Here is a 25,399-nt window from a genome sequence, read left to right as displayed (position 1 = left end):
TGTTCCCAACAGCCTGTTCCTTATGGTTTTACTCGGTCTGCTTCTGAATGCCACAGAGACAAAAGGGCACCTTTTGCCATGGCAAGGCAGCTCTTAAATGGGAAGGTTTTTGCTCATAACCTGTGCTCTAAGGTATCATCTCAGTCTGTTGGTTTGGGTTCCTCTTTAAGCACTGACTAAGCAGTTTTCTTTTTTGATGCATTGGAGAGATAAACGGGTTAAGCTAACATTTCCAGCATCTCGCTGCTTCCTCAGTCCCCCAGCCCCCTGCTCCTTGTTGTAGCAGAGGGAGGAGAAGAGAACAAGCCTGTCTGCGGGGTCTGACGGCTCCCTTCTGCTCCCGCGTGTCCGTGGCTGCTGCTGTGCCGATTTCCTGGCACCGTCACAGCGCCGGGCCCTTGGCGGGCAGCGCAGCTCGCGCAGGATTGCCAAGCTACTCTTTCCAGGGATTGTGTGTGCCACGACTCTCGTCTGCTGTCACGTGCTGCAGCCCTCTGAGTTCTCCTTCCATGCGGCTGAAACGTGGGTGCCTCGGGATGTGGAAGTGAGGGGGTATGATGGGACCTGGCTGGGCTGGGGAAATGCTGGGCTGCAGACAGCAGGTTTCCCGAGGGACACGGATTTAGTCATGCGTGTTTTGGTCTGTTTCGGAGCTTTGGGTGGAAACCGGCTGGGAAGAGAATGTTCACTGTCAGAGCTGCACACATGCCTGTGTCCTCCTCTTCTGACCTCTGAGTGTGAATGACTTCGCTGTCCATTGACATGCTGGGATAGTGTCTGTCAGGCCCTCTCCAACCCTCGGCTGGACAGGCATGTATGGCCCCAAGGCAGGCTGAGTTCAGGGGAAAACATAGGCTCTGAGCAGATCTCCGCAGCAATGATGTGCATTCCCACTCCTTCTCCTTCATTCTCTCACCAGTGCTTTGCCTTTAGTGACTGGTGTTCCCTGTGTGGTGTCCTGCTGACCTCTTTGCTTGGAAAACACAGTTCGGGATTGAGAACAAGCTCCTTGTACTTCTAGACTGTTCCTGAGCAGTGTTGGAGGAGGAAAAGGCTTTACTGTACTATGTAGGAATGTGTTTGGGTCTTGGAGTTCTGTTCCAAAAGGATTTACAAGATGATTCCTTGCTCTGTCCTGCAGCTCTTGAGATTTGGAGCAAAGGGAGTGGTTTCACGCAGAAAGAACATGTTCTGGAGTAGCTGAGCAGCGGCAATTTTGGGGTTGCTCCGAAACTGTTCCTAAACTGGGAGAAAGAACTGGACGCAGCGCTCAGAACATCTACGCTGGTTTTGTATGTCATATTTGGCTCTGAAGCCACGTTTATTGCTTTCATTCCTCTGTGATCCCTTTGTGAACAGAGTTGAGACACTGTTGTGCTGCTGTGGGTGCAAGTCAAGCAGCCTTCACCGTACTCCTTTTCTGTCCCACACCTCCCAGACCTTCACCTGCTCTGAAACAGGACTCGCTGAGGGCTTTGGGAAATGGCTTCAGGAGAGATGACCCCTTCAATGCAAGGAAAATGCAGAGTGAAACTCTTTGCTGGAGATGTCACTCACTCCCCACTGCCACATCTGTGGCTCTGAACTGCCTCCTCAGTTGCTGGCACGCTGGGTACAGCAGGAAGCAAAAATGCTGCTGGTAACAGTGCTGGGAGTCAGAGGACCTATGAAACTCTCAGTCTGGGTGATGCAAACCTCCTCCTGCCAGGGGAGCGAGTGAATCCACAATACCCTGGGTTGCTGCAACGGCAGCTTGGCAGGTGGCTGCGGAGCAGTCAGGAGCTCTCAAGCTGTGGTAAAACACTGCATGGCAATGATGTAACAGCCACATCCCACCCGAGCTCGGTGCAGAACAAAAAGGACCAGCTTCTCTAACGGGTGTAAATTGGGGAGCAGCACCGACCGGGGCGGCCGAGGCCTCAACCCTGCGGCTGCTCGCCCAAGTCTCGCCATCCATCTCTGCGGTGCCTTTTGGAGATGAACCTGTATTTTTACCTTCTGCTGCTTGTCTTAATTGATTTCTATTTTTAAAAAAATACTGTTTGTTAATTCACGTTGTGTCTTTGGCCGACCAATTATATGCATGGCCATATTGTGTGACTGCAGCAGTCTGGTGCGGCGCAAGGAGTGCCACATTATGTGAGACGTTTCATCTCCACAAGTAACCTCGGCACTGTGGCAAATGAATACACGGATACAGTGCAGCCAGGAGAGATGAAAGGCATTGACCGCTGCCCCTGCTCACCTCACAAATGGCATTCTCTTGGAATTTTTTCCCCCCCTTTCTTGTTTTCCCGACACATTTTGGTCCCCTTTTCGCTTCTCCCCTTTTCCCTTAAGTAGAGATGACACAGATCAATACCTTTGATGGAAAGTAATAATCAGGCCTATTAAGTGACAAAGGTTTACTCTGTAACAGCTGTGCTGGCGGGAGAGGAGAGCTTGTCTGACTAATGAATCATGAAACAATCAGGCAGTAGCCATTTGTGTTTAGATCTGTAAATATGGTGTGGTTCAAGTGCCAGACCATCTCCAGCACTCCAGCTGGGGGCACAGATGGTCCACATTCAGCACAGCACAAGTGTAAAGAAAAGCCTCCCTGCTTCCCCCTCTCCTGCCTGTCCCACAGTGCCCCTCCCAAAGGAGAGAGCAGCCAGCTTGGGAATACACTTGGGCTGTGGGCAGGAATCCTGAAGTTGCCCTTCCACATTCAGCAGCTCCCAGCAAAATGCCCGCTCCTTAGCTTGTCCAAGACACCGAAAAAAAGCCAGGAAACCCCTCAAAACCTCTGTGCTGTATAAGGACTCCTATGTTTTGGACTAAAACACTGGAGTTTATTCCTTGCTTTCTATCCCTTGGATTTCTTCCTTATGCTCTGCTGACACCTTTCCTTCCATAGTGCACCGTGATGTCCACTTGTTAGTCCTGAAGGGCAAGTGACTGACACAGCAGGAATTCACAACTAAAACACAGGAGCAGAGCTTGGTGAGAGAGAGAAGGAAATAAAGTTGTCAGGCATTTCAGGCTCTTTGCATTCTCTGGACTGGAGCTGGGAGTGCTACTCCCAGTACTGGAGATTGAGGCAGCCCCTTCCTCGGCCTGCCATGGGAGACTGGCTGTCCAAGGCATGGGAGTGCCAAAGGCAGAAAGAGCAGAGCGTGCAGGTAACTCACTACCTGCGGTTGGTGCTTTTGGGGCAGTGAGGCTGAGCTGCTGAGACGTCTTTTGTTTGCAAAATATATATTTCTGTCTTGACCCTGCTAGAGCTATAGGGTGTACTTGAAAGCATTTAATAAATGTTTTGTTGTCTTTTAGTCTCCTGACAGGGAGGTGGTGGTGGGACACCATTATCTGGACTAGTCCATGGGAGAAATGATGGATTATTAGTGCTGTGATCTGACTTTCAAATCCCTCCGAAGAAGGCAGTACTGCCAGAAGCAAGGGAAGGACTTGCCATTCTTATTTTAGTATTTATGTCTCCTAGGCATATCTACTTAGCCACCATCTCTGCTCATTGTGGTTGATTTCTTTTAGAGATTGTTATTCCCTCAGTAGCCTCCCACCTTCAGTGGGCCTGAGGCTCCAGCTCAGTCCTGTGGGGTTTGTCTCTGTGCTGCATCTTCTGTGCTGGCCCCTGCTCACACAGCAATGCACTGCAGATGAGAGTCAGGGAAGGCATTTCACCGCCTGGTAATCTACACTGATGTCACTCTGCAGGACACCAGCAAGTGAAGAGACACATCCCCAGTTTATGGGAAGCACAGGTAGGTTTCTGTGCCTCCACTACCTGCTTCTGGCTCCTGCAAGGACCCAGAAACATAAACCCTGCTCATGACAAATTATGTAAAATATTGTGGGATTCCCCCTCATCGCCTGCCTTTTGTGCTGTGGCTTGCACTCTGTGAGTTATGTTAAAGAAATATATACAGACCTGTTAGAATTTCAGAGGTGTCAGCAAAAGAGAGTGAAGGTTGGCTTTGCTTGAGGTGGTTTTAACTCTCATCCTTTCTCTCTCTCTCTCTCTCTGTGAAAAGGGCTTTGGGACTGAGGTTACAGACCAGCATAGCTCAGTGCAGTCTATAGACCAAAAGTTCCTGAATCTAGAAGCAAATACCTTGTTTCTATGTCTCAATGTATTTGGAGAGGTGTGTAAAGCACTGGAGAAGCTACTTGAATTCAGTTGACTTTAAAAAGAAAGCTATTTAAAGTGTGGAATGAGGCCAAGGTGAGCAAAAAGCGCAGAGGAGGCAGGTGAAGGCTGCCTGACTGCCATAGCTCAGCCCTTCAGTGGCTGTGGGCTGCTGGGGTGCCCACAGCACAGGGGAGGGTGAGCTCCCAGTGTCCTCAGGGCTCAGTGCATGGCATTCACCTTGCTGGGCTTTTTGGCAGGAGTTCTGAAGCCCTCGGCCTGGGTAACTCAGGATGACGCAGACTGAAAGAGGGAGAAAGGACATAAAGGGAGTAGACTTTTTCTCCTTTTGTTTGTTAACCCATTATTTTTTGTGGACAAAGGAGCAAATTTGCCAAAACACCAAGAAATACAGAGTGTTTGGACAAGTACTGTTCTTGCCAAAAATCACATTATGTCCCACCTTGTTTGAGCTGTTGAATGTTTATGTCATGCGAGAAGGTGTATGAGGGAGAAAAGCTCCCAGACTCTTCCAGCTCCATCAGAGCAATCAGTAAACCTCACAAAGTTAAATATTCTCTGACTTAAGACCTGCTTCCTTCTTTGTGGTGTTACTTGCTTGCAGTGACCAAAATTCCTTTGAGAACTTTAAACTCATGTAGTAATGTCTTCATCCCCCTCTTGTCCAATAACAATAACCTCCTTTCCTTTCTTTTATTTTTGGGAAGGGGAATAAATTTTTTTTTGTTTGTTTTGTTTTGGTGTTTTTGTTTTTGTTTTTTTTTTTTTTTTTTTTCTCAGAAGCTAGGCTGAATTTTGCTTTTTGAAGGCATCTTCAATGGGCTGTGCACAGCTGACTCTTGAATATGGAGTTCCTGCTGAAACTTCCCAGCTATTACCTTGACAATGTTATTATTATCAAAGCCTGCCAGTATTAGGTATGGCAGTGAGTGCTCAGGGCAAGGAGGGGCACAGCCTGGTCAGCAGAGGAAGGGGGCCACTCACAGTTGTGCCCCCTGTTGTAAAAGCCATAATGATTTAATCTTTTCATACTGGGATCTGCATTTCTCATACTGGGCCTGTGTAGAGCTGCCGAGTGCCTGGTTTGCTTTGGCCAAATCACAAGTACCATTCCTTGAGCATTTGCAAGACTTCAAATAGAAGAACATGCTGGTAATGACTTCAGGCTGCATTGGGGGTTATGGTTTTATTTTTTGTCCTAGAAATAAATGACTTAACTACTAAAATGAGGCAGGCTTCTGGCTTTGGATTGTAATTTAGTTGAAAGTTGTATTAAATACAGTAGTAGATCAACCACTCTCCTTTGTCAACCTGCTTAGCAGAAACCAGGGAAGGCAGATCAGCTCAGTCTCAAGTTGGTGGATATGAAGTATCACATACTGTAGTTGTTAACTAGCAGCTGCATTATCCAGGTATGGATTTCACTTTTTAGCTCTGTGTTTGTGCTCCAATCCGTCAGCATATAACAAGCTATGTTACGTGTCTCACTGTAAAGACAAATAACTTGGCAAATTGTTCCATGAAGCGTTCTCATTTCTTTGCACAAATCCGCTTGATCATAGAGAAGCCAGCCCTGCCACCTTCCTGGAAGGCTGGCTCTTCCAAACCGGTTGTTACATAACCCCCTCTGAGTCTTGCTGGGATGTGCAGAGGAGGAGCTCTACAAGGTGAAAGCACTTTACTGTGTTTAAGCAGAACACAGGAAACAGAGCCCTGGGCCTAAGCTGCTGTCTTCAACAAGGCACACATTTGCCTGTTTGTAGTATGAAAAAGCTCAGTGGCAAATTTTGGTTTACCAGCTAAGCTAAAGCTACACAGGAAAAATCACAGGCAGTGGCTGCTCATCCAAAAGCTGTTCTGAGGCATTGTCTCTTCCACTCCTTGTGCTCACTTGTTTGTATCCAGAGTGAGAATATCTTGCAGAGAATGTACACCTTGAAGTGTCAGAGCCAGCTTTGGCCAAGCTCACCAACAAACAGTGTTAATTTTGAACGCAGGCTGGAGATTCCCATGACCACAGGGGTCCTGCCCCTTGTTCAGCAGCCTGGTGGTCTGAGGCATCGGGGTCAGAGTGCGTCTCTGGGGCTGTGTGTCTATTGTCTGCCCTTCCAGCTTGGGCTGGAGAGAAGGATAATGGAGTCTGGGCCGTCCGCACGGCCGAGCCCTCGCCACTGGCCACGCCTGGTCATGAATTATCCCAGGGAGCTGCTGACATTGGGTGGCCACCCAGGAGCAAGGGAGACGCCTCTCCCTTGGAACGTGGGCACCGGCAACGAGGTTTGGGTTGAGCCACCTGGGGCAGCAGGGTTAACACCCTGGTTCTTCCTTTGCTGGAAGTTGTAATATTCTTGGTGAGAAGAAAGCCAGCGATGGGAATTCCTGCATTTCCCTGGGGCTGGCCAGGTCCTGGCAGCAGAGACACCAGCCCCTGTGTATACAAGGTTGGCAGTCGTTTTTATCAGGAAGGTAGGAGGTCTTCTGCTGCCGCAGGTACATGTCACATGGACAGTGGGGAACACAGACTGACAGGACACAGGGAGATGGAGAGTGTGGGGAGAAGCAGTCAGAGAGATTTTTCTCTTTGATATGCCTGTTGTCGTGGAGACAGGGAAAATATTTTGTTGTTGTTCTTGTGAGTTGCTGCAGTCATCCATTCCCATTCTCCTTTGGAAGTTGGTGAAGCTACGGCTGGGTACCGCTGGAGAAGAGAACAGAACAACGTGGGTTCTTGCTGCTGAATAAGTGGCTGCTTGAGAAAATTGAAAAGCCATATATTGCGTACAGAAAGAGATGATATGTTCTTTTGTGCCACTGATCTCAAGCCCTTGTTACAGGCTGAAAGCAGGGCTGCAGGCAGAAGGTAGTCTTTAGCTATAGATATTTAAGTGCAGTTACTGTGGCTGCAGTATCCCCCATATTGCCATCTTCTTTCCCCAATAGAGTGTTCTTCTGGGCTTTGTCTCTATTTGTAAGCTGTTCACAACTCAGTGCAGGCTCCTTCTGAGGACAGGTTTCTCCTGCCAGCTATCCCAAGGGATACCTGTACCTTGTGAACCCATTGTTTCTGGCTGGTGTGCCTGGCAGGACAGCAGGCTAAGGAGGCCTCTGATCACTGCATGGGGCAGCAGGTTAAGCTCACACTGAACTTCCTCCAGAGGCTGGCAGACTGGCATTGACCGTGTGCCTGCCCAGGTACATGAGAGGTAGCTGCATTCCTGTTGCTGCCTTTGCAGATGCCAGTTCTGGCAAGGCTTAGCAGCGGCGTCATACTCACTGGTGTTTCCTGTGGCTTTATGCTGAGCCACTGCTTTCTGAGCAGCTGCCTAACATGCTGCTGGCATGGTGGGGGTTAACTGGGAGATCACCTCCTGATCCCACTAATTGTGTTCATTTGCCGTGCTGTGGCTTCCAGCACCATTTCAGACACTCGAGGATGTGAAAAAGATGGAGCGAAACCAGTGCAAAGTGGGCTTGAAGTGGCTGCTCTCCTAAATGTCAGCTGCCCAAACTAAATATAACCCTGAGAGTGGAATTTATGCTTCGCACTCCTTCGCTTTTTATTGTGGGGCGAAAAAAGCCAGGAGCTCAACGGGCTGTAACTTTAATAGGTCATTCCAGCCAGTGCTTACCTTTACAAAATCCTGCTAACGCTGGGAAGACAATACAGTGATCAAAAGCAGTGATGAGATTTTTTAGCAGCATTAACCGTCATGACCTAGCAAAATGAAAGAAAATGGTTTAACAGAACTGTCAGATCCAATATAGCTAATAAAGGCATGGATAAATGTTTATTACATACCGGAGACAGATCATTTCTGTACAGAAATTGAGGATGACCTTTACTGATAACTCTTATCTGCCTGATATCCTGAATAAGAAGAAGAGAGGGAGAGAGAGGGCTGTGCTATTGCTGGTGTTTATGAAAGGTGAAGAAAAATTACCATTTGCAGATGATGGTTTTTAGACAAGGCCTCTCAGTAAAATAAAGACATGAAAGTATTCATTCTGTGCAAGGGACTCCAGGCTCTGACCTGGCTGCATCAAATGTAATGAGTGTGTCCAACTAGGACACTTTATGGAGACTTGATTTTCATACATTTTATGTATGTGCACACACGCATTCTTGTATGTTTGTGTATGAGTCTGTGCTTAGGGCAGCACCCAAGTAAAGCTGCCCTGAGCCACCTTCCCTCCAGCTGTGTTTCTGTGCTGAGCACCAGTAGCTGACAGCAGACTTCTAAGAGAGGCCAGCTCTCAAAAACTCCTGCTGAAACTCAGCAGCCAGACCTCTGGAAGAAATGGGAAGGGGAAGCCATTTATTTTGAACTGCAAATGCCATGTAAGCTTCTTGAGGCAATCTGCCTTCTCTGTTCCCATTCCATACAAAGCAGCACGTGAGAATTTGAAACACAGGTAATTGCCAGTGCTGAACCTGTCAAGTGAGGCTGCAGAAGTCCCACCTGACCTGACAGCCAGGTAAACATGAGAGTAAAGAAGCAGACAGGTCAGCAGGCTGCCTGAAGCGCCGGGAGTGGGCTAGCAGAGTTCTGCTGTCAGGCAATCAAAGAACAAGTTAAATGCAGACTTTTTTCCCCTCAGCCTAGAGTGCAAGCCCCAAAACCCTCGCTTCCCTGGTGTTCTCAGCGTGATGTAGAATTGATATGCTGAAAACACAATTGTAGCCGTGAGGGTGAGCCTCTTCCAGAAGGGAGACATCAGCGGCTACCTGTCAAACAACTGCCTGGAATGAGATGTGAGTGAAATCAGAATCAGGGCTACTGCATGCAGTACTTAATCATAAATAATGCTGTCTCGGTAATGGCTGCAATTAGTTATGAACTTCAACCATTGCTATCGTTTCCGTGTTGGCCAATTATGCTGCAGGAATTACCAAGTAACCCATAGCACATTAGCTCTCTGTACTGCCATTGTGGGGAGGGCTCAGGTCAGCGGCTCCTCGCAGGATGAATTAGCACGGCTCTCCCTGCACAATGGTGCTGGGCTGATTTACAGGACTGGGAGCTGCCCCTTTGTCTGCTGGGGGTATAGCAGCAGCACGCTGGAATCACAGCTTTGCAGGGGAGACTTACCCAGCTTTACAGGAACGATGGCAAGTGCCCTTTCTCTGGCTGTGCAGGTGCCTTGCTAGATGCTGCCAGTAATTCTTAGGTCTGGGGGTACTTAAGCAATAAGCAATAATCAGACTTGAAATGGTGCAATTTGAAGCTAGGAAGAGAAACACAGTTAATGGGCTTACCTGACTCTAAAGCATGAAAGATAAGCAATTTCTTAAACTAGTGTGGATGAGAGGCTTAAAGGTTCCCTAGGCACCTGCCCTACAGCTGATTGGAATGCCTTCTCTTTTGGTTTGCAGAGGTGAGTAGGACTGCTGTCATCTGAGGGCAGGAGTGCTTCCATTACTGTGGGGCATCCATCACCTGGCTGTAAGCCTTGGCCAAACAGGCAGGACAGTTTGTTCCTGCCCTTATGGTCTTTGCCTTGATGCTCTTGATGCTCTTGATGCTCTTGATGCTCTGTCACTTAATTTCTTCAGAGAACCACTGACTTGGCTCTTCATGTGAACTTCTGTTCATCAAGTTGTATGGAAAATACTATCCTTGACTGCTGAAAGGCATTTCTGTGTTGGTAACCATAAAGTCCATGGTAGCTGAGGTGTTTGAATACTTGGAAGCTTCCAGACGAGGCCGACAGCCACACCATATTATTTTGGGTGAGAACACAACTCTAAAGGCTCTTTTTGATGAGATCTCAAGCCCCAAGGTCTGTTACTCTCATGGATGCTAAGCCTGTAGTTTGAAGATCTCATACCTGGTTCTGTGCTCAGAGGTTCCAGAAGGAATTAGTTTAAAGCAGAAAATCTTGGGGAAATTAGCTGCAGTTTTAAAACAGAATATTTTGTCAAAATCAAATTTATTTCAACAAGGAACAGTCACTGTAATGGCTGAGAAGAATGCAGAGATTCAATGAGGTATGAATAGCTGTAAGATGGTACAATTACCACCTCAGAAACAATATATTTGTAAAGTTAATTCCTCTTGAACATGAACAATCTCCTTACACTTGACCCCTCTCTATTGCCTCTTCCATGCTTGAACTCTCCTTGAACTTTGTAGATCCATCTTGAGAGTATGATATGGCCATCTCTTTTGCATCTGGTTATTTTAGCTCCAATTTGCAGCCCTAAAATGGCAATTATGGTGATATATTGCACAAGTCACCCGACATGGATGAGTATCGGGATCAGTGCATTTATGCACAGGAGTAGTGAATGGAGACTACAGCTATGATTTTAAATTACTTGATTAATTCTGAAACAACACTTCAGAGTCCATTACATCCAGCAGGTGTTGGGGTTCAGGCTGCACTCCTATTGCATATTCAGACTGGCTTCCCTCAAACAGCACAAACATGTCCCCTCTTTTTATTGCCCCCTCTTTTTTTGTGTGTCCAGCATTTCTTTCCTCCCCCTTGCTCCTCCTTTCAGATCTTCCCTGACTTTTACAGCAGGACAGGAGGGGCAGGTTTGGGCTAGAAGTGTCCCTGCTGAGGCTGCTGGCCTCTGTCAGTCTGTCCCTTGTCCTGTGAGCAGTACTGCCGGGAGGGAGAAAACGAGAGTGAAGCACAGAAGTCATCTCAGCTTCAGGGCTCACTGGATCCGGATAAAGCAGGGAGCACCGGGCTGAAAACTCTTGCCATACATCACTCTGTAAGGACAGCCTTTTGTAAGGATCAGTTGTCATGGGGCTTTATTATGTGCTTGTTGCCTTTATTGGAGTCTTTGTGGCCTGATCCTGATGCGCTCTATGTCTTGTTTCAGCCAGAATAATTGCTGCAGTTTGGGGAGTTCAGCCCAGCAGAACCGCGGGCTCCAACAGGGAAACAAGACCCTATTCAGGGGGAGCACTGGAACGACTGCTCCGTGGCCAAGGGTGTTTCTTCCCATGAATAAGGGGACAAAAGTCTGGGGCTAATGAGAAGCACGATGTTGGAGTGTTTGTTTTAAAGACAGTGGCTCATTCTGCAGGCTGTGCTCTGGAGGCAAGGGAAATTCTGTCTGGGGTTAAGAGGCTCCCAAAGGAAGGGGCTCCTGTTTGCCCTGGATCTGTAGCTCTTCCCAGCAGAGGTGACAGTGCATGAACCTGCTCTGGAGTCCGTGGAAATCACTGGGAGCCCGTCTGCATCATGGAATGTGCTGTAACAGGACAAGCACAGCTCTACTTGGAGGTGTTCATGGGAGATGGAAGAGGTGCAGGGCTTGCCCTAAGGCTCTCTTGGAAAGCATTCCCGGCTCAGACCCACTGAGGGAGTGGAGGGATGATCTGTACAGAGCTCTGCAGGAAGCTCCTCAGGGATAAGATGAGAATAGTCCTGGACATCCTGGGGGGGCAAATAAGAAGTAGTTCTGTAGTTGTCTAGCATAATTGGGGTTCAGACCTCTGTAAACAGCCTGTCAGGGAAGTATCTGGCATGGCCTGGAAAAGCAAAGGACTATATTTGGGGGGTTGTGGGGTTTGGGTTTCATTGCTTTGGGAAAATACCTAGTTTTTTTTCTATCTTTTTTCCCCCCTTGATGCTTCATCGGACTTTTATTTCTTTTTTAGGCTAGATGGAAAATAGTGTGTCAGCCAGCAGCAGAGGTGGCTGACAGGACTCTCTGCCCAGAGTCTGCTGAACCTCTCTGCCCAGAACCATTCCTTTGGAAGCTGTTCCTGACCCGGGGGTGGTTCTGTGCAGTCTGCCCGCTCTGCACAGCCTCCTCTCCACCCACCCGTGCCAGCGAGGAGGCTCCTGCACGGGGGCTCAGGCAGCTGCGAACGTCCACTGCGCCACCCAAACCAGGGGTTATTTATAATCCAAATCCCATTTTTCTGCACTGTCAATTTTTGCCTTATGGGCACACGAATAGACAGTTAAAGGGACTTTTGGTGACATCCCCCCTGGTTAATGAAGCTTGGAGCTATGGGCAAGTGCCTCGAAGTGCCGTTATTATCTGCATGAGCGGGCGAGGCCGAGGGTCCAGCGGTGTGCACAGAGCTCCCGCAAATGTGCACATTGATCATGGCTAATCAGAGCGCCTGGGTCAGGGGGGCTGCAGAGATGGAGAGGGCTGAAAAAGCTGACAAATGAAGCAGCAGAGCTTTGGGTTAATGCAATATTCAAACAGAATGAGCTATTCAGTTCCTTAGGAGCTTGTCACTTTTCTTTTCTTCTGACATTTTGCTGGAGACTGCAGTGGGGAGGCAGGGGGAGTGTGCGAGTGCATGAAAAAAGCAGTGTCCTAACTGGGGGGGGGCAGGAGGAGGTACTTGAAGTGCTTCTAAAGAGCAGAAGGGAGAGACATGAAGGAGCACAATTCTCCTGTGTCCTTCTCACGTTTCCAGTGCTTTGCACTCTAATTTTAGAGCAGAACACTTTTTACTTGGTTTTTTCAAAAGGGGATTCTGCTTTGAAACCTTTCTAATTTCTGCAGCCAGCACTGATTTGTTACTCTGCAAAAAGCCTGCTCAGGCTGGAGCGTAGATGAAGAACAGATGTTGGGGGTGCTTCTCAGGCCAGGGCTCTGCTCTCCCCGGGGCTGAGTTCAGCATGGTAAGAGGTGAGGAGCTGTGTAGGATGCTGATACGTTTGATTGGTTGGTTGTATTTTCAGAACCACTGCACTGAAGGCTGCAGGCAAAACATGTGTCAGAAGCAGCACTATTGCCTTACTTGGGCTTCTCATGACTTTCTGGTTTCTTTATAATAAATGCCTCACCTGAGGGCTCCTAAGTATCTGTTAAAAATTCCCTGTATTTCCAGTGCTTTGCATGCTGGAAGCCTGGCTCATAATGTACAACAATTGTACTTGATGTGGCATAAATGGTATCTGCCAGCTCCTGTGTGGAACTGTGCAGAGCAGACCACAGATTTGCGGGTTTATTCCTGTCACCCCTGCAGGGCAGCAGAGGGGCTGGAGCTCCCTGCTGTCACCTCTTGGCTCTCACCAGAGGAGTGCTTGGGTAATAGTACAGGTAAGTACATAGTACAGGGAGGCTGCTGTACTCTAAAGAAAGTAGCATCTCATGCTCCAAGGAACTCTTAGCAAGAGCCTGCCTGGAATTAACAGCTGGAGAGATTTATTTGGTGCTTTCTAGATTAGAGGGACATAATGCTCGAAGGAGTGAGAGAGGTTTGAGGAATGTAGGGTCACAGCTCCTGGGAGACCTTTGCCGATTCAGTAATCCTGTGGGCATGCAATGCTGAGCTCAGCTCCTGGGAGGGGACTGCCCCAGGAGAGCAGGAGATCCTGGGAAGTGCTGCAAAGCTTCCAAGGGAAGGTGCAACGAAGGACCACGCCACTTGCACTTGATAACTTTGGCCATCCCTTCTCTGTGCAGCTGTTGATCAGGAATCATCCGTGAAAAATTAATCAGATGTTGCTTTTCTAGTGGAGTTTCGTGCCTCTCAGACAACTTTGATTTCTCATGTTTTACTTTGTTTCTCCCTACTGTTTTCTAAGCATTTTCTTCTTGGAAAATCTGGAAGTTTTTTTTTCCTAATTTGCAATTACTTCAGCATTTACAGGGGGCTCTGAAATGGTTTTGCTGTTCCATCCCAGATGCAAATAACTGAGTCCCTCAGCAGGACATTGCAGGGCTTGACCACGAGAGTGTGTGAGGTTGGTAAGAAGAAAACGGTGTTATACCAGCACTGCAGGGAACAAGGAATTTCTGTTTTCAGGCTGCTTCCTGGAACAGTGTCACAATTAAGTTGGAAGGAGAAGGGCAGAGTGAGAGCAGGAGAGAAAGCACATGGCTGTTTGCCTGGTGCTTTTGAAGTGCGTGACAGCTCCAGTTCAACAGTGGTGAGAGCAGCCTGGTAATGTCACCAGGCTGGAGGCTGCAGCCTCCAAAGCTTAGGACAGCATAGCTCACATGGAGCTGACAGGAATGGGTAAGAGCAACAGTGCATAACATAGCAAAGCCCTGGATTTCTTTTTCCCTGCGCTCTGCAAAAAGAACAACAGATGGAAGGAAGACCTTGGGGAAACAGTCATGGAGCTGGGGCTCAGGACATGGGAATTCAGCCACTGGGGTGGTACAAGACCAGGGATAAGCAGATGATCTGCCTCTCCTTTGTTTTGCAGATAATTTCAAGATGTTTTTCTTTCTCCCCATCTGTTTTAACTCTCAGTTCTTCAGGGCTGGCACAGTTTCATATTATCTCCCTTTTAGAGAGGGACTTTCTTGCAGCATGAACCTGTCCTGAAGTACAGAAGAACAGTACTGACTATTTGTTAATGCTGGCAGCAGAATTATTTAATCTTGCCCTGCTCTAACCAGTCCTGCAGTCCGCTGCTGCCTGCCGTGTGAGGTACTTGGCAATGTTCTACAACAAGCTCTCTCCTCATCAAGTTTCTGTCTCAGAGATGCATGTGAAGCATTTCAGTTTTTTCACCCTTTAATCAGATGCCTGACCTGTTCTGAGCAGTGCTCAGCTTATGACCTCTTCCGAATAAACAAGTTTCAAACAAGCTGCCACATCAGATTTTGTGCAGGAGCGACTGTGAGACAGCAAGGAGAGCTGATCATTCCAAATAGTGCTCTTTGGGCCAGACCTCGCTCTCCTTTCCTGCAGGAATTAATTTACATTTTTGGAAAGGCACGACCATCTCACTGAAAAGAAATTATATAATTTCTCCAGCACTGAGAGATCTGCTGTTCTGTGGAGAATGGAGTGTATATAATTAAGCAAAATATTCCTAGTGAGTTGTCCTGGAATGAACACTGTCCAGGGCATTTGGTTCTGCTGGAGTTACACGTGATTTCAAATGTGAAGGAAACCCCAGAGTCACCTGGGCCGCAGGTCCTTTGGTCACAGAGAATGTCAGGAACTCCCTGACACTGAGCCAGCGCTGTATGCTGGACTCTCAGAATGAGGTGGTGCCCAAGTCGTGCTGGGGAGCTCCGTAGCTTAGAGCTGGGTCTTGCTGTTGAAAGCTCTCAGTGTTGAAATTATTTTGGTTTGGGTTTCTGTTTCCTTTGTTCCTTTAATCATAATAATCAGTGGAACTGAAAGAGTGAAGAAAATGGTGACTTTTTTTTTTATTAACTCAGTCATTTTGACCTAAACTGTTAGCATCTTTGGGACACTTGCTGGCAGCTTCAACAACAGATGCTGAAGCTTGGGGAGTGAATGACTGGGTGACACTCACTGTGAAGGTAATGGGTGCAAATGCAGGTACACAGACAGGATCCTGTGCCCATTGTTCCCTCCTCATCACCCAGTTTCTGTTTCTAGTAACTCCTTTCACTGCTGCTGAATGCACATTGCCCCATTTTCCCTGGCAAAGAGGGAAAGCATATTGAGGCTTTGCAGTGCCGTTCTCTGCAAGGGTGGTGTGCTCGAACAAGGCGCCAGGGTGCCAGCTTGGGGCAAGATGTTGTAAATATTGTCCGTTCCAAGGTGTTTGAACACAGGCACTTGCCTGCAATGTTCTCTACTTGGTGAGCTGGCCACTGTGTGAGGACTTGAGCTGCCTTGGCCTAAGGAAGGGCAGGAACCCTGGGAAGGATTATAGGCGAGTATCTCCAGGTATGTCACGGTTGGGTGTTGGTGTCGCTGTAGAGCTGAGCTCTGTGCACACTGCACAGAGGGACCCGTGGAAACAGTGAAAAGGCTTTATCCCTCAGCTCGACAACCCAGTCTCCAGGACACCGTTGCTTGCTGATAAATATGGTTTTTCAAACTCCATTTCCTATGGCTCCATTCCCTCGTGTTTTTGAGAGAGGTGTTCAAACTGCTTTAGCCTTGAGGTGCCATCACAAATGTTGTCAAGAAAGTCATGTAATTGTTGTTGTGTAGCCGTGCCTTGATGACACGTGGACCTTGCCCACTGGTGAGTCAGTGTCACTAAACGTAGATTTGCTTTCCTTCTAGTCCCTTTAGATTAGAAAACCTTCCAAGGTGATTTGTAATAGCTAAACTTGGACCTTTCCTCTGGTTCCTTCTTTGAGGTAGTCAAAAGAGTGAAAATGTGATTTTTCAATAAGTATGCTTGGTCCTGGTTTGTCCTGCATGGAGGTGGCTGTGGAAGTTGGAGTGCCTCTTCTAACATCTGGGCAGGGCCTTGTAGGACAGAGAGCAAATGAGCAGAGGGAAGGTAGGAGTTGTGTATTGTTCTCTTGGAAAAGCAAAGTGGTGAGAAGACCAGCCTGGGCAAATTCTCCCTGCTCCAGCATTTCTGTTTTGGCAAGTTTCTGTGGAGGAGGGAGTCTGCAGTGTTCACATGATGCTCAGCACTCCACAGCTATGATAAAATTCTAAATGCAACTTGATTTTTTAAATCAGCCATGAGTACTTGGTGGTGGGTGGGTCTTGAACACCTTAGGGTGTGTTTGCTGTTGGTAAGAGTAAAATAGAACAAAACAATTGTTTCAGACTTCATAGGGTTTAAGAATACTTGGTCTGTAGTTTCCCTTCCCTGGACTTGAGAGATTAAAAGGGGCAAAAAGACTCCAAACCATCTTGTAGTCACCCTCCTGAGTCATACATATTTTTCCCATCATGTCAGTGTCATAATCTGTTGTTCCCAAGAGAAATAATATTCAGCAGTGAAAGCAGTGCCAAGCCCTTTGCTAAGAGGTCAGGAACTGTAAGAGGAACATCCCTTGAAACAGAATCTGAGGCAATAGACCAGGATACAACGTTTGCTTAGTTTCCTTTTTTTTTTTTTTTTTAATTTTTGGTGTGTGAAATGGCTTGGCATCCATTTATACTTCATGTGAAATATTTACTGTTGCCTTATTTACAGGAATTTTACATGCTTGATCAGAAATACCATCTCTCTAGTTTGTATGCATACTTTCTAGTAACCCGATTAAACCCTAGCTGCTGTGCAGGAGAGAGGATGAGTCAGGTCCTTTTTCTGAAGATTGTTCTTACATAGATTGCTCTTGTGTCCTCTTTGGCTGGAGAGAATTTAATTACATGGAAAGAAAAGGAAAAAAAAACCCCTCTAATACTTTGCTTGGGATAGAAAAAAGTCTAAGAGTTCTTATGGTTTCCCAGAAATGTTTAGGACCGAATCCTCCTGTCAGCTGTTGGAACAGGAGTTTTGGTATGGGCACCAGGCTCTACTCCTCTTCCTCCCCTTTTCTCTGATAACAACGGAAGTTAGCTGGAATTTGATTGTCAGGTGCCCAAAGGAAGTGAACTCCTCCGTGCCTTTTGATTGTACGAAGGACAAGGAGGTACATTTCAATCACTTGAAATACTGTTTATAAAAACAAAAATGGCCCTCTCCCCTAGTTCTGTTCTTCTTTATTATTGAAATTTTATGATTGGCAAGTATTGAGAATTTCCTCAATTTTAAAAGTCATCATCTGAAACCAGAAGAATATTGGATAAGCATGTAGTAGTTTATTGCTGGCTGCCTTCTACTTGATGTGCGATCTCTTGCTATTTAATTCCTTTTGTGAATCCAGGCCATAGAGTTTCACGGCATTCTTAGGTTTCCCTTGTGTCAGTTTTTGTACTGCCTTCACTTGGTTTGTTGATCTGAATTAATCTGTCGTGCGCTACTTCGTTTGTAGCCTCAAACACTGGAATGAGGAGAACGCTGGGGATTTCACCCCGACATCCCGGGCCCCCACGCGGGCGCCCCTTGCGCCGGCAGTGACCAGTAGGGGGCGCCGTCCCTGCCTCGTGACTGGGGGGGGGGGGGGGGGGGTGCTCACGTGCCCCTCACGTGACCGCACGCCCCGACCTCGAGCCGAGGCTCGCACGGCGGCAAAGTCCTGCCCTCAGACAGCACTTCTCCCCTCAGGAGAGCGGCGGGATGGTCTCCCCTTCAGATGCGTGCGCTTCCCCTCAGGTAAGCGGCTCCCCTCAGGCAAGCGGCGACAAGGTCTCGCCTTCAGACGCGCGCGGCTCCTCTCAGGAGAGCGGCTGGTAAGTCTCGCCCTCAGGCGAGCGCCACTCTCCTCAGGGGCGCACGCGGCGGGAAAGCCTCGTCTTCAGGCGCTTGCGGCTCCCCTCAGGAGAGCGGCTGGCAAGTCTCGCCCTCAGGCTAGCCCCGCTCTCCTCAGGGGCGCGTGCGGCCGGCAAGTCTCCCCCTCAGGCGCTTGCGGCTCCCCTCAGGAGAGCGGCTGGCAAGTCTCGCCCTCAGGCGAGCCCCGCTCTCCTCAGGGGCGCGTGCGGCCGGCAAGTCTCCCCCTCAGGCGCTTGCGGCTCCCCTCAGGAGAGCGGCGGGAACGTCTCGCCCTCAGGCGAGCGCCGCTCTCCTCAGGGGCGCGTGCGGCGGGAAAGCCTCGCCCTCAGGCGCGTGCAGTTCCCCTCAGGAGAGCGGCTGCTAAGTCTCGCCCTCAGGCGAGCGCCGCTCTCCTCAGGGGCGCGTGCGGCGGGAAAGCCTCGCCCTCAGGCGCGTGCAGTTCCCCTCAGGAGAGCGGCGGGAACGTCTCGCCCTCAGGCGAGCGCCGCTCTCCTGAGGGGAGCCGCAAGCGCCTAAGGGCGAGACGTTCCCGCCGCACGCGCCCCAGAGGAGAGCGGCGGGAACGTCTCGCCCTCAGACGCGGGCAGCTCCCCTCAGGAGAGCGGCGGGAAAGCCTCGTCTTCAGGCGCTTGCGGCTCCCCTCAGGAGAGCGGCTGGCAAGTCTCGCCCTCAGGCGAGCCCCGCTGTCCTCAGGGGCGCGTGCGGCCGGCAAGTCTCCCCCTCAGGCGCTTGCGGCTCCCCTCAGGAGAGCGGCGGGAAAGCCTCGCCTTCAGGCGCTTGCGGCTCCCCTCAGGAGAGCGGCTGGTAAGTCTCGCCCTCATTTGCGCGCAGTTCCCCTCAGGAGAGCGGCTGCTAAGTCTCGCCCTCAGGCGAGCGCCGCTCTCCTCAGGGGCGCGTGCGGCTGGTAAGTCTCGCCCTCAGGCGCGTGCAGTTCCCCTCAGGAGAGGGGCGGGAACGTCTCGCCCTCAGGCGCGTGCAGTTCCCCTCCGGAGAGAGGCGGGAACGTCTCGCCCTCAGGCGCGTGCAGTTCCCCTCAGGAGAGCGGCGGGAACGTCTCGCCCTCAGGCGCTTGCGGTTCCCCTCAGGAGAGCGGCGGGAAAGCCTCGCCTTCAGGCGAGCCCCGCTCTTCTCAGGGGCGCACGCGGCGGGAAAGCCTCGCCTTCAGGCGCTTGCGGTTCCTCTTAGGAGAGCGGCTGGTAAGTCTCGCCCTCATGCGCGCGCAGTTCCCCTCAGGAGAGGGGCGGGAATGTCTCGCCCTCAGGCGCGTGCAGTTCCCCTCAGGAGAGGGGCGGGAAAGCCTCGCCCTCAGGCGAGTCCCGCTCTCCTCAGGGGCGCGTGCGGCGGGAATGTCTCGCCCTCAGGAGAGCGGCGGGAAAGTCTGGTCCTGTCCTGTCCCTCACGGCGCGGTGGGAACCGCTCCTCCCGCACATGCCGTCATCCACGGGACTCCGATGCATTTTGTCGGTAAGAAGGCTTTACTTGTTCGGGCGGTGACTCTTTCTCGGTGCCTGGCCTGGGGTGCGGCTCCCATTTCCTTAAGCCCAAGTGATCGTCCTCTACCTCTCCTGCTGCTCCCAGTCTCATAGGCTGGGTTTGAGGAAAACAGGTTTTGGTTGTATTGGGAAGCAAGTATGTTTGGCTCCAACGGGTACTGCCAAGGTTGCAGGCTTCGTCACAGGCTGGAAGCCTGCATCAGTGTGTAGCTGGGATTAAAGGGATTTGTCCTTGGGAGTCATTTTGCAAAGCAGGTGGATTTTGCCCAGTATTGTGCCAAGAGGTTTAAGTCTCTGTTTCTGGAGTAGTATGTTCTTTGTATTTGCCAGTTGTACTTTCGGTCATGTTTGTGCCAAGGAACTTTTCTTCTAATGTGCTCTCTCTTCAGGTATTTTCGTGTTACTAACTGTATTTTTCTTTTATTATTTGTTCAGTTTATCCCTGCTATGTGTGTAAGACTGCCAGAGGAGGGTTTATGCACTGTGTTGTATTTTAGTGTTACTGTTTCTTAAAACAACAGTAACTCAAAGGTAGTAATTTGGAGCGAGTATGTGTAGTAACATATTAATTCTACATTAAGTCTACCAGGTTTGTAGCTATCTACACGAGCAGTCTATGAAACCTATTGTGCGGTGCTTTGTGAAGAAAAGGAGTAGTTGATGTGTTTTTTGTTGGTGGGTATACAAATTGTTGAGGCTCTTGGGTTTTCTTAATTTTAAAAATTTTTTATTTAAAGGAGCCTTATCCTTTAATTGTGGTTACTGAGCTGGCAGATGGATTAATGCATTAAGCGGAGGTCGTGTAGCAGAGTTGGGCGCCTGTGGTGGCGATGCTGGGGACGAGCACAGCAATGCTGTAGGGGCTGAGAGCTCCCCCAGCTGCACCGAGTTCCGCTAACAGCAATTACGTGAAGGGATGCACCTGTGAGGGCCATCGATCCCGGGCCATTTACAGGTGTCCCTGCTTGCTGCAGTGTGTGTAATGTATTTTAACCAGCTCTGAACTGAAAACGCGTGTATCTTACCTGTACCACAACTTGGCTTCAAGAAGGATCAATAGCTTTAAAAATGTGAGGGTTTGCTCAAAAAAACCAACAAACCCAAAACTCAAAAACCTGCATAAAAACCCTAACAAGCAACAGAACCTAACCTTACCTTGAAAGTACAGCATCTGTTTCTGGGTGCTTCTAATCTCCAAGGATGATGCTTTGCCTGCTCTCAGGTCTTTAAAAAGAATTGTTTTCTGGCTAACACTGAAAGGAACAAACGTTTGGGGTTTGTTAGTTTCGTTTTGACTTGTTAGTATTTGGTTTGCTTCCTGTTTGGGTGGTGTGGCACCCGAGAAAAAAAAGAAACGGAAGCCCTGGGGGTGCTGGGCTTTTGGGTGATCCTGAGTAACAAGCTCTTCTAAAGACTGGGAAACAGTTGCACCTGCTGATCAAAGAGCAGGCCTTCAGCTGTAAAGGGTCTCTTGCTATCTCGGTTTCTCCTCATAAGGAATGTTTGGCCTCTAATAAGAGTCACGTTATTGGGAAGGGGCTGCAGCACTGCTTCTTTACTGGCAGGGAAGCAGAGGCCTGGGGAGACAGACAGCAGCATGTTTTGATACTGAGGTTTGGAGCAAGGAAATAATCATGACTTTATCAGTTAAGTGTCAGTCATTCTGTCTCTAGCTATTTTGACATGTTTAATTCCAGTGACTGGGTGGTAAAAGAGATGAGAGTGTTAGGGGGGTTTGAAGGGAAAATTTTAATGGAGGGAAGCAAGGGGAGAAAAAAACCTGTCGAAGATAATTTTTGGCAGGCAGTTGGGTTCTTGGTGCAGACAGATTGGCTGATGTTGATTGTTGACAGCTTCTGCAGCTTGCTAATTACAACTGTAAAAAATTCAGGTGAATGACGGGAACTTGAAATGTTAATTCTGCTTTTATTATTTTGCAGCTGCAACTGTTAGTTGGCTCTTGCTGTAATTGATGGACACTGCCAGTTGCTTAGACAGATGGGAATTAATACTAGTGTTCCCATTAGAACTCGCCATCACAGTCACGTTGGCTTTGCTCTCCTGCGCTGGGTTGATGTGCACAAGAAAGTGCGTGTGGAAGCAGCAAACGTGATTGCTGCCTGCAGCACTTGCCTTCCAGGGTATTGGAGCCATCCATCCAACACAGAGCAGATGAGCTGCTTGCCAGGTTAGTACATGCAAGAACAGGCTGTCTGTTTGCCCTCAACTTGTGGAAAAGGTTACGTGTTGATAAATATTGCCATAATAACTTGGGAATCTTAAGACTTGTGTTAACTTGTTCTGCTTATTCCTCGTCAGACATGCAGCTGTCATCTTGGCTGGTGTCTTTGAGTTGTAGTCACCTGCACACCATATGAATTGGGAACTATAATAGGGGCTGAAAGTAAAATGCTAGAGGTAGGGTAAGTAAAACAGTTAATACTGTCAGGTAGTAGAGGAAAGTAGCAGTGGGTCGGGGTTTTTCCAAAGTGGAAGTGTAATCTTGGTGAAAGAAAGTATTAAGAGAGTTGTAGTTGTTTGACTGACCTACAAGTGGGCCTGCTTTCCATATGGGTGAAGTCCTGGTCTCTGATTTGCTTCAGCCTTACAGGGTTGGGTTACTGAGAAAAGAAGTGGCTCAGTTTGTCCCTCTGAGGACTTGTTGTTTTGCAGAGGTTCAGTCTGTGGGAGTGAAGCAAGTCAGCACATGCAAAGACCCCTTTGTATAGGGAGGGAGCTGCAGAAGTTTTGGTCCAGGTTCCTGAAAGTTTGGTTGGGTTTTGACCAGCAAGGCAAGTTCAAAAATTCCAAGCCCTCAGAAGCTTGCTTTTTTTTTTTTAAGCAGTCTTCAGAATACATGTCTTTGAGATGGTGAGGAAAATGCTTCTCTCCTGGATGCTGAGAGATTGCAGTGAGTGGGACTCTCATCCCTGGAGGTGTCAGTGAGCTGTGTTTACAGGTAAGCAGACAGAACACACAGCAGGCTCAGCTGGAGGTGCCAGTGTCCCTAAGTGCTGGTTCATTGGTTCCATGCAGGGCAGGTCCCGCACACACAGGGCCCTCTCCTCCTCCCAAGTCTCCTGCCATGGTATCCATGCCTGGTGCTCAGACCCAGCAGGTCTGGCTGCTCACTCGGCCTCGGGGCTGAGGTGTGAGCAGTACACAGGAGCCCCTCCCCAACCCAGCCGCAGAGCTGTGGTGTGCCTGCTGTGCCCTTGCACGCAGCACAGGAGCTGTTTGACGCTCAAGGTAGGAGCGTGTTGCCCACTGCTATGCCAATTACTGGATATTAATGGCAGGATAGCATGCATATGCCTAAACTGGGAAGCAGAAGGTTAATAGACGAACAGCACCAGAAGATCCCATTTATCAGTTTCTATTTATCTCTCCTTGGGAGGTGGCAGGTTTACAGTAAATACCTTCTGTCCTCCTAATTTCCTAATGATGGGGATAATGATGGAGAATGGTGAAGTCATTAACTGGGACAGCCTCTGTGCATCACTCTGTCAACCACATCTCTCCAAGACCTGCAATGAAAAGTGATAGGCCCCAGCTGTTCACCAGATTCTGTTGCCTTCCCCATGCTCAACCCCAATTGCAGGCTTAGCAATTAGCAAACAAGAGAAGGTAGTGAGACCCAAAATCTGAAAGACAAAAGCCAATCCCATTCTCTGCTATGGCAATGACATGGCAAAGTCTGCCCTGCATTTGGGTATGGGCTGGCCCCCATTGCAGTGCTCCCAGTTCAATGCATGGTATCCCCGGGCCGGATGGTGTCATTTGGGCCAGTACGCAGCCCTGGAGGGAGGAATATGAGCTGATGGGGTGGAAGCTGGAAGAAGGTTGTGCTTCTGTAGCAGAGGCACTGGATTTCCTTGGTCTTGCCAGGAAGAAGCTGTTCAATGCCTGTAAAAATGGCAGCAGTTCTCTGTGTCTGTCTCTGTGTTCTGGGTACTGATGGATTTTGGGGCTTACCAATGGTCATGTGGAACTGTGGGGAGTGCATGGGGTTCTAGGTCCTGCTGCTTGAAGTTTCAGGACAGGTAAGTGTTCCTGAAGGATGAACCACAGTTCAAATGAATATGCACGTAAGTAAGTTATTGCTTTGAAAAGATTGTCTTTTTTTCCCTACAATGATATTTCTATCTAGGTGACTCTTGAGGATTTTTTATATTTGTTTCACATTTGGATGGTGGCTGTTTTTAGAGAGTTAAGAGTGGTTTGCCATTTATAGCAGCCAGGTGTTCATCTAGTGAAGGCCTGTGATTACAGACAGCCCTATTTGGAGCAGGCTGTGGCCTGGAGTACCACGTGGCAGAGCCACCCAACTGTCCTGTGGGTGGTGCCTTTTGGTCCTGACTGTCACGTGCTGTGCCTGACAGTCTGGCCTTTTGCGTGGGTGCATTCTGAAAAGAGAGACCTGCCTCAAGTGAGCTTTTCCTGTCCATCCGCCGTGTGCTCTCGGGCTGTGGGAACTTTGTGTTAGAAGGGTTCATTAACTTTGAAATGTTTCAATTGAGAAATTTCACAGCTCTCATCATAGACCAGGGTGGCCGGCTCAGCCAAGAGTGTCCCCTGACAGTCAGGTACAGATGTGATTGCTAGTCAGAGCACTGTAAGAAACCTAATAGTGTCCCAGCAAGTGTCATACTTGAGTTGGAAAGGATTAAACCAGATAACCCGGAGAGGCTGTAAATAATTTTTATTGGGCATTAAGAAACTAGGGAGACAAGAGGAGCCTTTACCTTGTAGCTTGCTAGCAATTGTGCCCGCAGGGTTGCGGAGTGTGCGTAGTGGTGAAAGAAAGGATTCTGGGACTGGTCTTAATCTGAGCAGGTGCTTAACTGTGTTCTGAAGTGCCTCGGGCCAGGTAGATCATGGTGGTACAAAGGGATGTTTTCTGACTCTTTCCTGCTATGTGAGCCCAAAGACATGAGGAATGAAAGGCAATGTAAGGCTTTCCTGTGTGGGAGATGTGATGTTAGCTAGTTAGCATATGAGACAAATGGGAGAGTAAGTGTTCCCTAAACACTTCTTTGTTTTCAAGTTCTAGATGCTTTTCTTGGCTGTTCAAACCTATCAAGTTCGTTGGTTGTTTTTTTGTTGTGTGTTTTTTGTTTGTTTGTTTGTTTGTTTTTTAATTAATGCTTATCTGTTAGCTGTATGCTGAGGAGTCCTTTCCCAAGGGAGTGGAGTTTGTTAAATACCTCTGGTATCATTTGGCTATTAACTTTGTGCCTCCAGTCACTAATTCTGAGGCTGGGGAAAGCGCAGTTTGATTTAATGCCTGATGATTCAGGGCCCTCTGTTTTACCTTCTTAGCTTGACAGAGGCTTAGGGGCTGATGTTTGACTCTTAAGTCTGTCCTCCAGCTTTGTTTTAGACATGTGAGGAGGTGCCAGTTCACTGGATTCTAGCCACCCCTAGGACAAGCTGTAGGGGCTCCTTGATGGTTTTGCAGTGTTCATTTTCTGGCCAGCTGGCCTTGCCTGGGTTCTCCCAAGATGGGCTAGCCCAGTGTTACCAGTCAGGCCAAGTCTTGTGGTTTGCAGCCCTCCTGTGTTGCCATGGTTTCCATTGGAGTGCCTAGCCAAACGTTAGAATATTCTTAATTGTTAATTTCTTAACTTGCTCTGGTCTGTCCATGACAAGCCCAGTGGTCCAGGGTTGAACTCTGCGCTTTTGTTTCTGTGGCTAGCCTTTCTGCTTTTGACAGCTGAAACTTGGCACAAACTGAGCTAAAAAGAACATTTGATATTACACA

At 48.7% G+C, this 25,399-nt stretch overlaps 1 long non-coding RNA gene across 1 annotated transcript in view; it reads left to right on the top strand.

Moving 5' to 3' along the window:
- LOC148224118 (uncharacterized) overlaps window positions 1-25,399 on the top strand; it is a 207,760-nt gene that overhangs the window by 8,767 nt on the left and 173,594 nt on the right. Inside the window, exons 2-3 of the long non-coding RNA XR_015803508.1 lie at window positions 21,576-21,823; window positions 22,481-22,594. This is a non-coding gene — a long non-coding RNA (uncharacterized LOC148224118). The remainder of the gene's footprint in view (window positions 1-21,575; window positions 21,824-22,480; window positions 22,595-25,399) is intronic.

This window comes from Sturnus vulgaris, chromosome 4, assembly GCF_052056855.1.
Source record: "Sturnus vulgaris isolate bStuVul1 chromosome 4, bStuVul1.hap1, whole genome shotgun sequence".
Lineage (NCBI taxonomy): Eukaryota > Metazoa > Chordata > Aves > Passeriformes > Sturnidae > Sturnus > Sturnus vulgaris.
This window is presented reverse-complemented; position numbering and strand designations above follow the sequence as displayed.